At 39.4% G+C, this 17,263-nt stretch overlaps 1 protein-coding gene across 2 annotated transcripts in view; it reads right to left on the reverse strand.

Moving 5' to 3' along the window:
• The window catches only part of APBA2 (amyloid beta precursor protein binding family A member 2), a 413,133-nt gene that overhangs the window by 266,341 nt on the left and 129,529 nt on the right, over nucleotides 1-17,263 (reverse strand). The window lies entirely within an intron of this gene.

Raw genomic sequence — 17,263 nt, forward strand, 5'->3', positions numbered from 1 at the left:
AAAGTGAATGAAAGACCGAGTATAATGATACACAGAAGGATGTCTCTGCTGCAAACCAGGATACCTATATATAAATGTTATTATTTGACATACAATTATACATGAAAAGACACACTAATACTTGATTAACTCATTCAGGCACAGTATTTTCACCTACATTTATATTTAGTGATATCTTAAGTATGATATTATTTGTTTTTGCATTGGACATACTGTAGACATGATTTTTTTTTGTTTTTCTTTTATGTAAAATAAAAGACTGATACAATTGCCAAAGAAAAAATGTGACAGTATTCCAAGTACAAATAGTCCATCAAGATACAATGGTCTCAGGATTAAATGCTTTCAACTTACAACGGTCTTTCCTTGGCCACTGTAAGTTGTAACTAGAATTAAAGAAGTCTTGTCAGCATGATTAACCCTATCAAACCAGACATATTGGTAGGGCTCTTCATGTTGATTAAAACCATACCTTTCTTTTGTCTGTATGCTAAACAGCTGCAAATATATATTCATGTTTATTCATATGCAAATTAGCATGTTGGAGCACCAAGGGGCAGGGCTGAACCCTTGGAGCACTGCTTTGTAACATCCCCTGTGCTCTGCACACTTCATCCTCCCTTTGATTTGCAGAGCTATAGATCAGCATGCCGAGGGCAGAACTGTGTCCTGGAGCTGTGTTCTAGCATGTACATATCATATATCCTACTTACTATAGCATTACCACATTGAGAAGAGTGTATTTCATAGGCACAATATATGATTATAATGAAACCAGTAATATGCGTTAACCTCAGACTCTGATACAAACAATTAACATGGCCATTTCACTGGTAAAACATTTATATTTGTTGTCTAGTAGCTCCTCTTTACAGTACTATATATCCTGTACTGCCATCTGTGTCAGAATGGCTGCTACTTTGAACACCAGGTAAAGGCTAGTGATGGACGAACATCGGCCGGGACATTTCGCGAACGCGCATTAGCGATCAAATGTTTGCGAACTGCGAGTTTGCGGCGGGCCCCATTCACTTTAATGGCAGGCGAACCTGAAAACCTCATATTTTCAGCCACCAAATACTTACTAGAAGTGCACAAATAGTCCCACAACATGGACAGTGACATAACAGAGGGGGATCAATGGCAAAAATTCCCACAAAAAATATGTATTTTAATCAGGGGCCATTTTTATGTGTCTTAAAGGGAAACTCTCAAAAATGTGCCCTGCTGGAGCCTAGAAACATTTTATTTTAGGCCATGGGAATACAGGCCCCAAAAATTAGGCATTCACCTGACAAAAGAACAAGTGATTATGTGGCTGGAGGTACATTAGAAGGTCACTGAATAACAATTTTACTGTAGGCCAGTGGACTACAGGCCCCAAAAATTTGCGATTCACCGGACAGAAAAGAACAAGTGATTATTTGGCTGGAGGTATATTAAAGGGTCCAATGTGAGGAGTTTGTTTCCTACTTAAATCGCGAAAATGACATGAACATGCGCTTCACCTTGAATTTTGAAGGTGAGGTGTTAGACTTTCTTGATGTTTGTGTCATTATATGTGATGGTGAAATAGTTAGAGGGTTTTCGAAAACCTACTGCCTCTAATTCCCTTCTACACCATGAGAGTTTCATCCGCGTAGCGTAAAAGAGGCCATACCATATGGACAATTTAAACGGTTAAGACGTATCAACAACAGGAGGGAAGGCTATTTAAGACAGGCCACTGAATTAAAAAATAGGTTAGTGAAGAGGGGATATGCTTTGAGAATGCTGGATGAAGCATTTGTTAGGGCGGATGGACACACACAATATGAATTATTGCATCAAAGTAAGAAAACAGAGAAAGAGGATCGCTTTGTTTTTGTGTTCAAATACATCCCTTTGGCTGATCAAATAAAAAAAATCACCCATGACAATTAGGATCTATTAAATAATAGTGTTGATCACGAATATTAGAATTTCAAATTTTTATTGCGAATAAAGGTACTTCGAAAATTTGTGAATATTTCGAATATAGTGATATATATTCGTAATTTCGAATATTCGATTTTTTTCTCATTTATCAGTACACATGATCCCTCCCTGCTTCTAGCTTGTGGGCCAATGAGAAGGCTGCAGTATATTTGATGTGTACTGATTTAAAAAAAAAAATATTGAATATTCAAAATTACGAATATATATCACTATATTCAAAATATTCGCAAATTTTCGAAGTGCCTATATTTGTGATAAAAATTCGAATAACTCTCCAATGTGTATTGAAGATAAGTTTTTAAAATGAATTCAAAGAATTATTAACGATTTACTTTGGGGAAGAAAGCGGATAAGGTTAAAGTTGGAATACCTTTACAAACCGATTGAACTTGGAGGTCTGAACCTTCCATATTTTATGAGCTACTTCATAGCTGCACAGTTATGTTTTCTTTGCCAATAGAAGAAAAGTCTACTCTGTCGGACCTTGGTTAGGAATTCATTATATAACAATATTTTTATGCTATTAGAGTCAGGCCGATTATCCATAATCCAACAGGATTATAGAGGGTCTAGGAAGCTATTTATTAAAGTTTGGAACACCATTAAAGGGTGGTTCGGAATAAAGGGATTTCTTTATTGTACGCCCCTTTGGAAAATTTACAGTCTACAGGAAATGAATAATTTAGATGGGGATAAGCATTGGAAAAAAAAACTATATCTTATACGTTGCACAGGTGGTGGGAAATGGGGCAATACTTCCATTCTTGGAACTTGCACAAAGGGCACACATTGATAATCTATCGTGGTTTAGGTATTTTCAGTTACGTCCGGCAATTTCTAGTCTACAGGGAAATTTTTTGTTTGAGATAGACAGCTCTACACCTTTGAATAATCTGATTAGAAATCTGGGGCAGTAGGTTAAGATTTCTGAAGTGTATAAATTGTTAATGGAAGCACTATTTAACAATACACACTCTCCTGGACAAAGGGTTAATAACTAATAACTATTTTTGCCCCCAAAAAATAAAAATAAGATAGTTAAAGCCGTTTGAACCACTTGTGCTAAATCACAAAAAAGTGTCTGGTCATTAAGGCCTTTTTAAGCCTGGTCATTAAAGGGTTAACCAATGAGCTCCTTCCCCACTAGTAAGTTAAAGTGCTTACTGGTTATTGCAGGGCCCCTATAACGGCAGGAGGCGATAAAAACTAGTGAGCGCCGGCCTCTGCAGTGTGCAGTGAGGGAAAGTGCTTACTGGTTATCTCAGGGCTCCTATAACTGGGGACAGGAGGCGGTAATAACCAGTGAGCGCCAGCCTCTGCAGTGAGGGAAAATGCTGATTTATGAATAGGAGGCAGGATGGGTTTGAACGACTCAGAAAATATAATAAGTTTTTTTTTAAGGTCTATAAAAATACTCAAGTTTTTTTTTACAAAAAATCACTTTAAAATTGGGACTTACAGCGCACATCTGCATACTGAACAGCTGGTAAATGCAGGTATAAATTTACTGTAGCCACATTAACTGCCATTTCATCACAGCACCAGTAAGCGCAGTGATTTGGTTTATCAATCCTTTCTTCCTGATTTAGGAGCACTAGGACAAAAGCTGTGCCCAAGAGTGAGTAATGGCATACTATGACACATTGATGACTTCTTCCTGTTCAGTGTGCTGATTACTTGCAATTTTCTTCTCACCTGCTTTTTGAACACATCATCTTAAAGTATTGAAATCTGTTCTCATTTGCATTGAGGGAATATTTCATGTAATGGCAAAAACTTAGCTAAGACAATGCTTAAGATAATGTAATATGCATAAGATACTGCCAGGTAATATAATGCACACATCTTCAAATTCTATGATGAACAAAAAGTATATTTCCTAACTTTGTAAACCACCCTCAGCCATCATCAAACCCCTTCCTATTTTTAAGTGCATAGTAGCTCTTCTACTGCACCTCCTGTCCATATCTGATTATATATTCATTTCCTAAGAGTAATGTAAAAGACTTAACCATATGTATTATTTAACATGTTAATTGTCATGCTAGTACTTTGTACAAAGATTTGAAAGCTTGCCAGAGGAAAACTACTGCATAGGGGTGGAAATGTGTGAAAACATCAGTTTATATTTTGGTTACATCCATACAGGGCTGTAGATTTTCCACCACGTAATCATAGGCAGAAAATCCACAGTGTTTTACAGTTGTAGCAAAGTGAATTAAATTGAATTAAGTCACATACACACACTGGATAAAAATCCATGTGGAATCTGTACAGATGTTGATAAGTGATACATATTTTAAAACCACAACATGTCAATTTATGCTGTAAATATCCACCATGGATTTTACCCTTTGCTATGCATAGGGTGAAATATGATGCGAATCTGCAGCTAAATCCACAAATTTGCATGGAATTCATGTAGATTGTGCTATGGTTATTTTTGTGGATACACAGCAAAATTGCAACAGATTTTTCTGCAGCAATTGCATCCCATATTGACGTACCCAAAAGAACAATTTAGCTTACAGTTAGGGATCTAAGTTTCTTAACTGCAGGCATTGCAACAGCTAAGGAAATCATTTTTGGAACCCTTCACAGAGTCTCCCGAGCTCCCAGTGGGTTAGAGAAACCCAAATTTTGGTAATATCTAAAAACATGATCTTGGTGAACTAAATAATGCTTTTGGCTCAAAATCTAGGACTATGAAAAAATATATTGGGTAATTTATTTTGGTTTAAAATCCTCTCTATTGCCCCCTATAAAAACAATGTTAATACAAGGCATTTACCAATGTATTGTGATTGTTCACATTGCCTCCTTTGCTGGCTTTATTCATATTTTCATCACATTATACACTGTTCATTTCCAGGAGTTAAGACCACCCTGCAATCCAGCAGTGGTGGTCATGCTTGCCCACTACAGGAAAAAGCACTGACTTCTCAGGTGGCTGGGACCCTCGGGAGTGTGTATGCATAGCAGCTCCTGTCCTGGCCATCTCATATCATGGCTGCCGTGGTGGCTGTAACCCCTGGAAATGAGCAGTGTATAATGTGATGGAAAAATGAATCAAGCCAGCAAAGGAGGCACTATGGACAATCACAATACATTAGTAAGTGCCTTGTATTAACTTTGTCTACATAATATATGTCATTTGCTGAAGTGAGACAACCCTTTAAGTCCCTAATACACAATATGCGTTTAAGTGGACCGCGCAATTTCTGTTGGTAACTTCTCAAGTTCAAACCATCCAAATTTTTGCATATGGGTAAAACATCAGATTCCACAAAGATCTTCCTCTCACAGAGACCCCTGTGGAGTATCAAAGACTGCACCAATAGTGAAGTACTGTAGACACTATTCACATACACTTGTATTTGTTATACTCACAAGCGCAGGAGAAAATGCGGGCACATCAAACACATATAACCATCTCGTGTGTCTCTCCCGTGGTTAATTAAGCTTAGATAAATATATGCACATAAGGCTACTTTCACACTTGCGCTTGATCGGATCCGTTCTGAACGGATCCGATCATATTAATGCAGACGGAGGCTCCGTTCAGTACGGATCCATCTGCATTAATAACTTAGAAAAAATTCTAAGTGTGAAAGCAGCCTGAGCGGATCCGTTCAGACTTTCAATGTAAAGTCAATGGAGGACGGATCCGCTTGAAGATTGAGCCATAGGGTGACATCTTCAAGCGGATCCGTTCCCATTGACTTACATTGTAAGTCTGAACGGATCCGCTCGCCTCCGCACGGCCAGGCGGACAGCTGAACGCTGCAAGCAGCGTTCAGCTGTCCGCCTGTCCGTGCGGAGGCGAGCGGAGCGGAGGCTGAACGCCGCCAGACTGATGCAGTCTGAGCGGATCCGCTCCATTCAGACTGCATCAGGGCTGGACGGAGGCGTTTGGGTCCGCTCGTGAGCTCCTTCAAACGGAGCTCACGAACGGACCCATGAACGCTAGTGTGAAAGTAGCCTTAAATGGGTAAAAAAAAAAGCCTTGTGCTCATGCCCGACCCGGGTTTCGCTCCAATGCTTCATCAGGGGCGTGTACCTCAATCATTAGGAAAGATCTTTAAATATCCTCCCATTCTCCCTCCCCCACTCTTACTTTTATCCCATAAAAAGTTATTTTAAGCTTGAATCTATAATATAGACTTTCATTATATATAAAACTATTCTAACTCCCCTCAAATATACATTTTTCATTTACGGAAGATCCAGTTCATAAAGACCCTTCCACGCATCATCGACCTTCACGTATCCACATGGTACATACCGACCAATCATCAGAGAACCTACCGTGATATGTAGCCGTTTCCATTCATTCATTACTCACAACAGGGTACAGCATAAAGAAAAGTGGGTTACCGTCAAATATGTCTCTCACTATGTGAGGCACGGTTTCACACCACACTTTACATTCAATTCATGTGGTTAGATCGTGTCCAACTCGTACATCCATTTTACCTCTTGTCGATCAATCTTTGCAATAGTATCTCCCCCCCCCCTCCAATTCCCCTTTACTAATTCCACCCCAGCAAACATAAGTCCTCTCGGGTTTTCTGGTCAGCAGTTTTAAAATCTAGAGAGACCCCATGTGTTTCTAAACCTTTTTTGATGTTCCTTATGTTCTTGTATTCGTATTTTAAGCTTTCTCGTTGTGCGGCACACATACTGGAGGCCACACGGGCACTCCAGCATATAAACCACCCCTATACTTTCACATGTAATTTCTCTTTTAATTTTATAGTCCTTATTTCTTTTATTTGAATGGATCATAGACACCATTTTCAATCTCCCTTTCTTGTTCCTATTCCTGCATGGAAGGCAGAACCTACACCATACAAATTCATCTTGCTTTCCTTTTCCAGTATCTATGGGCATCGCACTACGCACTAAATGATTCCTAAGGTTCGGGCTTTTCCAAAAATACTATCCGGGCGGTCAGGGATTTATTTTCCCAAGTAAAAAAGGGGGTGAAGGACGGCTCACCTCTGATTTAAGATGGCAAGGTGCACCAAACAGATGTTGTACCCAATCACCAAAAAACAATGGTAATAAAATTAGAATGGGCACTCATATATCTAGTTCACAAAGTAGGCAAAGCGACCCAAGCGATATAACAATGGTATCTTGATTTATTAATGACAATATATATGTGCGGATAGATAGCAGTAATAATGTCACCATACACAATTGATATTATAAACCTAAAACAGAGCTATATCCCCAATTTAAATGTAAAATGGATAAAACTCACATAAAATATATAAAAATAGAATATATCAATCCACTGTTATAGCTAATAGAAAACCGGGGGTCCAGTCCAGCATCAATGGGTAGGACAATTAATGATTAGACTAGATAGTCAAACTATATATAGGCGGGCTTGTTAATTTCTGTTATCTAAAACAGTGGCTAACAACGAATATGTCTCCAGAGGTGAAAATAAGTGAGTATCAATTAAATCGATAGTGATATAAGACAGTAACATATAGTGCATAATATGGTGAAATACCTGTAGGATAGATAAATCAATATTAAAAAATAAGATTAGATATATAAGATCGTGTACAAATACTTGGTGAAAAATGTAAAAATGTCTCTGGAGATTCAGCAATATTGTATAGGTTGCTGCGTCCCACTGATAGTTCTATTCCTAGAATATAGTCTTTCTTTAGTATTGAAACATGTGACCTGGGAATCGGCTTGATCCACGCAATTTCCTAGAGGTACATCTTTTCCTAGATTTCAGCAGATATCTGCCTAGGCAGGCTTTAAACTCAAAACAGCCGACCGCAGCGAACACGGCAAGATGATTAAGCAACAGTACAAATGTATCCAACAGTGTTGCGCCGGTTCAAATGTAGCGGCGCCAAATTAGTTTACTCACGTACAGTCCTGCTCCCACCGTGGCGTCCCACGTGGTGTAGATTCAGGATGAACTTGCCTTTAGGTCGCACAATCAGAGACTACCTTGTTGTCTGCTAGCAATGCTGTGTACACCCGACTGTGAACGGGAGTACTAGCTGTATCACGCTGCAAATCCACGTCAGGTTTCTTTGATTAGAATGGGTGTTCCACCTGTCTGGATCAGTACTGATGGTAAGGATCTCACCCGTCAATCGCTGTACTGTGTCCAAAGAAACCCGCAGTTCGGTTAACCTTGGAAACCGCAATTCAATTGTCCTTTGGAAAGCGCTTTCTCAGTCCAGTAAATAGTAAAAATTATAGCCGGTATTTTGTCAGGTCCAATTGCTCCTCACCAGACGCGTTTCGAAGGCTATCTGCCTTCTTCCTCAGTGGTTAATTTAGATCTGACTGACTTGCCGGCTATTTATCCATTTTTCATCCAATGGGCTCCTTGTTAAACCCGAAATGGACCCAAAGAATCTGGAATTTATTTTCCCAAGACAGGATCATTTTTTAGTAATGTCCAATTGTATCTGATGGCATTCTTACATGCATGGTGTACTGCGTAAGAAACACAAAGCGGAAATCTTTGTTATTTTTCAATCCTTCCCTACCCGTCATTTTTCCTTTCTCCTCTATACTTCAACTATAAGTTATTAGTTATTCACTCGAATATCCTTTTTCTATGAATCTGTCCTGTTTAATCTGGCTTTGTTCAACTTCTGAGGTTTTTTCAGCAATTACTTAGCATTAAGCTCTATAGCCCAGTGGTTAAGGTTCTTGCCTTTAATGTAGATGGTTGTGAGTACAAATCCCGACAGAAATATTTTAAAAATAAAACTTATACAGGACTCACTTCATAAAAAATGTTTTTTTCTTTTCATCGCGATATTCTGACCCTCATAACGTTTTTATAGTTATGTCAATGGAGATGTTTGGGGGCTAATTTTTTATGGGACGAGCTGTCATTTTTGACAATACCATTTTGGGGTGTGTATGACTTGATCACTTATTATTCAATTTTCTTCAGCGATAAAGTGATGAAAAAATCGGCTTTTAAAAAATAAAAATAAAAATTCTGTTATGCCATTCACCATATTAAAATATTTTAATAGTATGGGTGTTTTCGCATGCGGCGATGCCCATAATTATTATTTTTTTGAGGAATGGGGTGATTTAAAAATTTATTTTATATATTCAAAACTTTATTTTTACAGGTTTTTTTTGCTTTTTGTTAGGGTCCCCAAGTTAACCATAATTTACAATCATCAGATGTAAGACCGGACATTTAGCGTCTCCCACTCTCACACCACCTCCTCTCTGTTGGTTTCCCACAAGGCTCTGTCCTAGGACCCCTGCTCTTCTCTATTTACACTTTTGGCCTGGGACATCTCAGAGAGTTCCATGGTTTCAGTATCACTCTTATGCTGACGACACAGAAATCTACCTCTCTGGTCCAGACATCACCACCTTATTATCCAGAATCCCACAATGTCTATCTTTTATATCCTCCTTCTTCTCCTCTCGCTTTCTAAAACTTAACATGGATAAAACAAAATTCATAATCTTTCCCCCATCTTGCTCACCTCCCCCAACAGACCTATCTATCACGATCAATGGCTGCACACTCTCCCCGGTAGTGACATTGGATTCTGCCCTCTCCTTCTGACTGCACATCCAAGCCCTTTCCACCACCTGCCGCCTCCAACTCAAAAACATCTCCTTTATCCAGGCTTTCCTCAACTGTGAATCTGCAAAAATGCTTGTACATGCCCTCATCATCTCCCGCCTAGACTACTGCAACATTCTCCTCTGTGGCCTTCCATCTAGCACTCTTGCACCCCTTCAATCTATCTTCAACTCTACTGCCCAACTGATCCACCTCTCACCCTGTTACTCCACTGCCTCTCCCCTCTGACAATCCCTTCACTGGCTCCCCATTGCCCAGCTAATTCAGTTCAAAATACTAATAAATACATACAAGGCCGTCCACAGCCTGTCCCCTCCCTACATCTCTGAGCTACTTTCCCGATACATCCCCACACGCAGGGGCGTAGCTAAAGGCTCATGGTCCCTGGTGCAAGAGTTCAGCTTGGGCCCCCCTTCCCTCAGTGCTTATTGGTAAGGGGCAGGGGAGCACATTGCCTTCCTGCTGCCAGAGGCAAACATTGAAAGGGCACCCCCTCAATCTAAATGATTGACCTAACCCCTTCCCTCCAGCCAGAGGTGTAAATTGACCAGCATGCACTTTCTATAATACCGGTGTCTTATGTGGCACAAGGGTTTTTGGGCCCGCTCAGGCTCCTGGGCCCGGTAGCGACTGCAACCTCTGCACCCTCTATAGCTACGCCCCTGCCCACACGCAATCTCCAATCCTCACAAGACCTCCTTCTCTCCTCTGCTCTTATCACTTCTTCCCATAATCACCTCCAAGATTTTTCCCTTGCATCCCCCACACTCTGGAACTCTCTACCCCAGCATATCAGACTCTCACCTACAGTGGAATCCTGTAAAAGAAACCTAAAAAAACACCTCTTCAGACAAGCCTACAACCAGTGACCCTGCTGCCTCTATACCGCCATGACCAGCTTCACTCTCACCTACTGTGTCCTTCTCCCATACCATGTAGATTGTAAGCCCTCACGGGCAGGGCCCTCTCTCCTTCTGTACCAGTTTGTAACTCATCTTGTTTATGCTTAGTGCAATTGTCTGTATTATGTTTGTATACCCCTTTTTATATGTACAGCGCCATGGAATGAATGGCGCTTTAATAATAATTAATAATAATGTAAATTGCTCCATTAGTCTGTATATAAATCACTATATCACAGTTCAGTGCTGCCACTCAGTGGCCCAAACTGGAATATACTAACAATGAGCCTGGAAGCCTAGTACAGGCTGTGGCTTATTTATAGAACATGGCCAGATGAAGCGCTGAGGCATGAAACGGCTGTTGCCGCAAGTCTTACCACTGCTTTGTATGTATGTCTGTCCCAAGCCACTTATGTATTCAGATTTTATGTATCCAGCTATGATGTATTCAGCCTTAATGTACTCAGCGTTGATTTATCCAGCTTTGGAAGAAATAAAAGAACATTGCACCAATTTGTGAGTGCCGCCTGTATACCTTTTCACTTGTTTGGAGCTTATTTATAGAATATTGTGCTTTTCCCGATCTCTGCTGGGAGAAAGTGCAACTGAAGAGGAATCCTCACACTTCTGGTTTTTAACACTCTCAGATGCCTTGAGTGAGGGGAACTCATTGCTGTGAGGGGAGGGGGCATGTGGTATATTCTGGGGCCATGAGGGTGAAGAATTGTTGCATTTTGGGGGGCATAAGAGAGTTTGGATAACCCTTAACCATTAAGATACCGGTGTTTTTTTCATTTTCATTTTTCCTCTATATCTTCCTTGAGCCAAACTTTTTTATTTTTCCCTTTACATATCCATATATATATATTATTTTTTTGCGGTACAAGTTGTACTTTAATATGGCATACGATGTAGTGGGAAGCAGCAAAAAATTCCAAATGGGGTGGAATTGAAAAAAAATAAAAATAAATCCTCCACCGTTTTACAGGTTTTGTTCCTACAGTGTTCACTTTGCGGCAAAACTGACCTGTGCTCTTCATTCTCTGGGTCCGTAGGAATACAAAGGGGGCATGGCAGGGGAGAAGCCAGGACAGGTGGTGGGATGGGCCAGGGTGTGTAGTGGGCGGAGTTAGGGAGGCCCAATTCAGATTCTTGCTATGGGGCCAAATGATTTTTATGTACGCCCCTGCTCCTAGTGTCATATGACCCTCTGTCTTCTTTCTCCCTTGTGGTTACGAATTGCGCGAAATCTCTGTTTTAATTTGGCGGACTCATTTTTGAGTAGTTTGTAAATCTGATTTGCTTAGAATCTATTTGCTCATCTGTAATGGACTCCTTTATTAATTCTGTTAATTTACTATCCTTCAATTAAAACTAATTGCAAAGCCTTAAAAAAGGTAAGAATCACAGAAACTAACATTCTGCTAATACTGGTCCCTAGAAATGCTGGCATACCATTCCAAAAGAAAAAGTATAATTACATTTATTTCAAATGGATGAGGTTCATTAGATCCAGGAGTCACAATTAGCGTGAAGTGACAGATTAAAATCAGCACGTGTTCATTTCTACCTTAATTGTAAACAGTAAGGTCACATTTGGTATTACAAAGGATGGTTGGGTTTTCTATTAACAGGAAAAGCATATATATATATATTTCCATCTGCTAATGGAAGCAAGATGAATTAATATTATGCACTAAAAACACAACTGTTCTAGATAATTAGCTGATCCGGGAATGAGGTTTTTGTACGCTTTAGCAACTAAGTGCTATAATGTGATTGGTCTCATGAGATTATGGGCTAGTTGCTCCATATCCCCTCATCATAAACGCTGCCAATAAATAGGTCTTGGCATAAACTCGAAGGGTTGGGATGAGGGAATTTAGAAGGGCAGATGGCAAGTGAGTACAGGAAATCTGTACGTAAATTATCTAAACGTGTGAAGCATGCTGTGGCACTGCAAAAAAAAACACAATAAAAGGATTCTGCTTTAGGCATCTTAGGAAACAAAATGTAAATTGTGTTCAAAATACTTGGATGGTTCTCCTGTCTTTTACCGTATATTTTCCCTGTTTATTACAGAAGGGACGAGTAATCAATAGTAATTACGGTTTCCTCTAATTTACAGGAATGACTATCAGGGGAGTCTTTTATCAAAGAAAATAATGGTAAATCATACGGAAGCTAATATGAGGTGGGAGAATAAACTGCTATTGAGTGGGTAAAGGATAATCTCAGTGTTCTTCATAATACTAATTGTCAGTTGCTGCAGAATTTGCTTGGAATGACTATAAACTTGTTTCATCATTGATATGCCCTGCAATTCAGAATTATTTAAAAGCTGTAGTCCCATTCACCGTACATCTTAATTCTGTGCTAGGGCAAGACATGTTTACCTTGACATACTGTGCAACTGTGCACAAAGACAACTGAGGATAATACAAAGCAGAGGGCTTGTGTTTTTAATGTCAGTGATAGTGAGCTACAATTCCATTCTAGAAATAGTCATATGTTTGTTCTATGGATTTTCAATTAGAAATGTTTATTCCATATGAAATAAATTAAAAGAGTTTTCCAGGACTTCAGGATAGGTCATCAGTATCGGACTAGTGGGGGTCCGAATTCTGACAACTCTGACTACCAGCTTTTGAAAGGGGTCACGGTAAGTGTCATATACATCAGTTACATAGTGTCACCGCCAGATATCTGAGAAGCCCTGACAGACGTTCTTCAGAACCTCTTGCTTGCATGTGAATAGTGACGAAAATACTTCACTATTAGTGCGACCTTTGATATTTCACAAGACCTTCCATATGTAGGAGGATATTTGTGGAACCCGATGTTCTTTCCATATATGCACAAGTGGATGGCCCTGATTTAAAGAGGTTACCTCTGTTACCATCATCGTGCGGTCCCCGAAAACACGTCTATGTCTACTGTAGGTTGGTTATACCAAGTTCTTCCTGTGGCATAATTAATAATTACAAATCAAAAACAAAGCAGAGAGTAGGGCTTAATGGCTGGATGAGCCAGGAATGTCCAAAGTATCCCTGCAGTGCTGCACCCAACTCTGCTATTTTTAAACACTTTCATGCATGTGAAGCAAACATGATTTCACCATTAAAGCTTAGATACAGAAGAATATTTTGGATAGCTGAATTGACATTGTTCAGAGATACGCAACCTCATTAATAAAACAAATAGCTGATGTATCATTGAAAACATCATTTCATATTCATGTACTGCCTACATTTTAAAGAAGAATACAACAATCAGTCTGAAAAAACATTCATGCTAAGGATAAAATGACACGGAAACATCCTTTGTGACCAGGGGAACAATAACTTCATTGATGGGCAAATGTTTATGGAATTCATTGAAAAAGTTTAGCAACAAAATTAATTCCCAAATGTTTTGCAACAGCTGGAGAGCCACAGATAGGACGCCACTGCTGTAGAGCAACCTTCTCCTTATGATACATACTAGTAAAAATCTCTCTCTATATATCATCTTTTGTCTATATATCTATTATCTATTTATCTATTATCTATCTATTTCTCCATATCCATTTATAGACTTCTCTCTCTCTGTATCTATGTAATCTATTGATATCTATTTATTGATTGACCTATCATCTATTATCTATCTATCTACATCGATGTAATATACTTATATCTATCTCTATCCTTGAATAAGCTAAATCTGTGTTCTGATTTAAAAAAAAAAAAGAAAGAAATATGACACTAAAACTTTAGCTACATTCTTCACACAATTAAAAATATCTATCTACTGTATCTATCTACCGGTATCTATCCATCCACCCATATTTGTCTGTCTATCTATCTACAGATCTAGCAAGAGCCAACATAAGTGGGTTAACGTGTTAACTCGACAGTGTTACAAGTTAACACGATAGTCTAATTCAATTCTAACTTTAAGCTTTAGAAGCTTTGCACATTGTTAAACAAAGCCAGATCTATCTATCCATCTATCTATCTATCTTTCCTGACGTCACAGGCCCAAAGAAGAACAGGGAGCTGAGAATGCAGAAAGTTGTAGTTGGATGTGAACAGCATCAGCACAGTTTTAGACAAACAGTTTATTTTGTTTGTTTTTTCATCCGATCTGAGTTCTGATATGGGTGTCTGATACTGGGGTCTGTTATTGGAATCTGATCTGGGGTCTGATATTGGGGTGTACTCTGAGGTCTAATATGAGGGTCTGATCTGAGGTCTGATATCTGGGTCTGATCTGAGGTCTGATATGCGGGACTGAACTGAGGTCTGATATGGGGCTTTGATATGAGGTCTGATATGGGAGTCTGATATGGGGTCCTGATCAAAGGTCTGATGTGGGGGCCTGATCTGAGGTCTGATATGGGGGCCTGGTCTGAGGTCTGATATGGGGGCCTGATCTGAGGTCTGACATGGGGCATCTGAGGTCTGATATGGGGGTCTGATCTGAGGTCTGATGAAGATTGGGGGTTCTCATTTGAAGGTTGGGGGTCTGATTTGAGGTCTGATTAAATATTTTTTTTCTGATTTTCCTCCTCTAAAACCTAGGTGCCTCTTATAATCAGGTGCATCTTATAAAGTGAAAAATATGATATTTGTGATTGCTGGTCAGAGAGTGGTAAAGAATTGCTTCTTACAGCTGACTTCTGACCTGTTTATCAAGCTGCTTGTGCTATTCCATTTAAATGTACTGTCCAGAACGAAAATGACAGATATGACAGCACAATGAAATACCGTGATGCATGTGGCTGACAGGTTCATAGCCAAGAAAAGTCCCTCTAGACATTTCACCCTTCATGCTCCTATAACAATTTACTGACAGCTGTGAATGAGTTCAGGAAGATGTCTAACATGAATTATAATATAATAATCTTAAACTGGCTTAGTATGTTCATTATTTTATAATGGTGGAGTGATAATAACAATTCTTAAAGGGATTCTTTAAAGAGTCTGTCCAGTTTTTTTACTTTTTAACCATATAACCCCAACTTGCTGTATCTGTTGAAAAAGATCATACTCCACTGCTCCCTGCCATTCTGTTCTGGCTCACTAGGTCTCTAGCTCCCTTTAACAGTTTTCCAGTCCCTGTCCTATAAACTCCTTGATGGACAGGGTCACATTTGCGGCTGTAGCCAATGACTGGGCTCAGCACTGACATCCCCAATTGACACATGACATAGCCATGATGTGCAGCTTGGGGACGCCTCACTGCTCTGGGCAGTCATTGGCTGCAGTGGGTCACATGACCCCATCCACCTGGGTGTTTACAAGGACCAGAAGATTGCTGTTGTGAGCCAGGAACCCAGAGAGTCAGAGCGGGGTGGCAGGAAGCAGGTGAGTATGATTTTTTAACAGTTATAGCAGGCTGAGGTTGAAAGTTAAAAAATAAAAAGATGAACAATTCCTTTAAGAGGTGGTTGTTTGAAGGATACCATGACAATAAGCAGGTCACAAAGTATCTCTTTGCCCTTGGGACCCCAACAATTAGCAGTAATCAGTGGGGAAACTTGGTAGTACGTTTTTAGTAGTTCAATTTTCCTGCAGCGCCATCACAGGGAAAATTATGCATTGCACACACAATACATGGCTTTGTAGGATCCTAGATAGAGGACCTCCCCTCTATAAATTCAGAATCCCCTAATAGACTATATGAACATGGGCTTTCTAACCGGACTACCCCTTCAAAATTAAACAGTATTTTAAGATTCTCTGGTGCATTTTCTTTAATGAGTGTCCTATGAAATCTTAGCACTTTTTAGCTAAGTATTTACTTATTGCTAAGCTGCAGGTCTTCTCCATTGGCTGACATCCAACAGAATGCAGCGGACAAGGTCATAAGGGAAAGATGTCTTTATCTGATTGGGGGTTGATGAATGATGGTAGGACTTACAATGACTGCAAAAAAATAAAATCTCCTAGATGCAGGTTAAAATGAGTATTCTGCTCAATTATAATGGCAGCATCTGACATTTTTCCTGTCCTATCAAAATGATGAAGTTTTTTATGATTCATTTATATAAATGTGCAAATGGCTCATATAAAAATATGGTAAAAAGCTGTTTCACGTTAAAACCTCTAAAAAGACAAGGGGACATTGCCTCTGTCTGGAGTAAGCACAGTCCAGTCTCAAGAGCTGTGACTCTGTGAAATAGTCTACCTCAGGACATGATCACAGCAGAAGAACTGAAAGCTTTAAAAACGGCTTAGCTGAATTCTAAAACCTGTATTAGACATTGCAACAATCAAACAAAAAATCATAATATCGTTTGCAAAACAGCAATCGACGCACTGTGTGTTAGTTTCCAGCAATCGCAAAAATGTTAAATTCTCGCTGATCGGCATGCCTAAAAATTGTTGTCCATCCAGCGCATATCTGAAAGTGTAATAAGTCATCACCCACTTTCTTTTTGTGTAATATATGCATTAACGAATGAAAAGCGTTTTTTATAACAATCAAATTACCGATTACTACAGCGACCATTGCTCTGTGTAATGTGAGCACTTTCAGATGCTAACAAGTCGCTAACTATTCGATTGTCAATCATCATCAGTATGAAATCTACTTGTCCAGTACAGCCCTTAGAGCTAAATAACATAACACTTATGTAAATTCGTAAAATTCTGGTTTTCCACTCCACTTCCCTTCATTCCTGCCCTCTCCCATCCCCTGGTTGAATTTGATGGACAAACGTCTTTACTTATCTATACTAACTATGCAACTATGTTTTTTTCTAGTTTCAGTCCTGCCCCTTATTTAA

Source organism: Bufo gargarizans, chromosome 2, assembly GCF_014858855.1.
Source record: "Bufo gargarizans isolate SCDJY-AF-19 chromosome 2, ASM1485885v1, whole genome shotgun sequence".
NCBI lineage: Eukaryota > Metazoa > Chordata > Amphibia > Anura > Bufonidae > Bufo > Bufo gargarizans.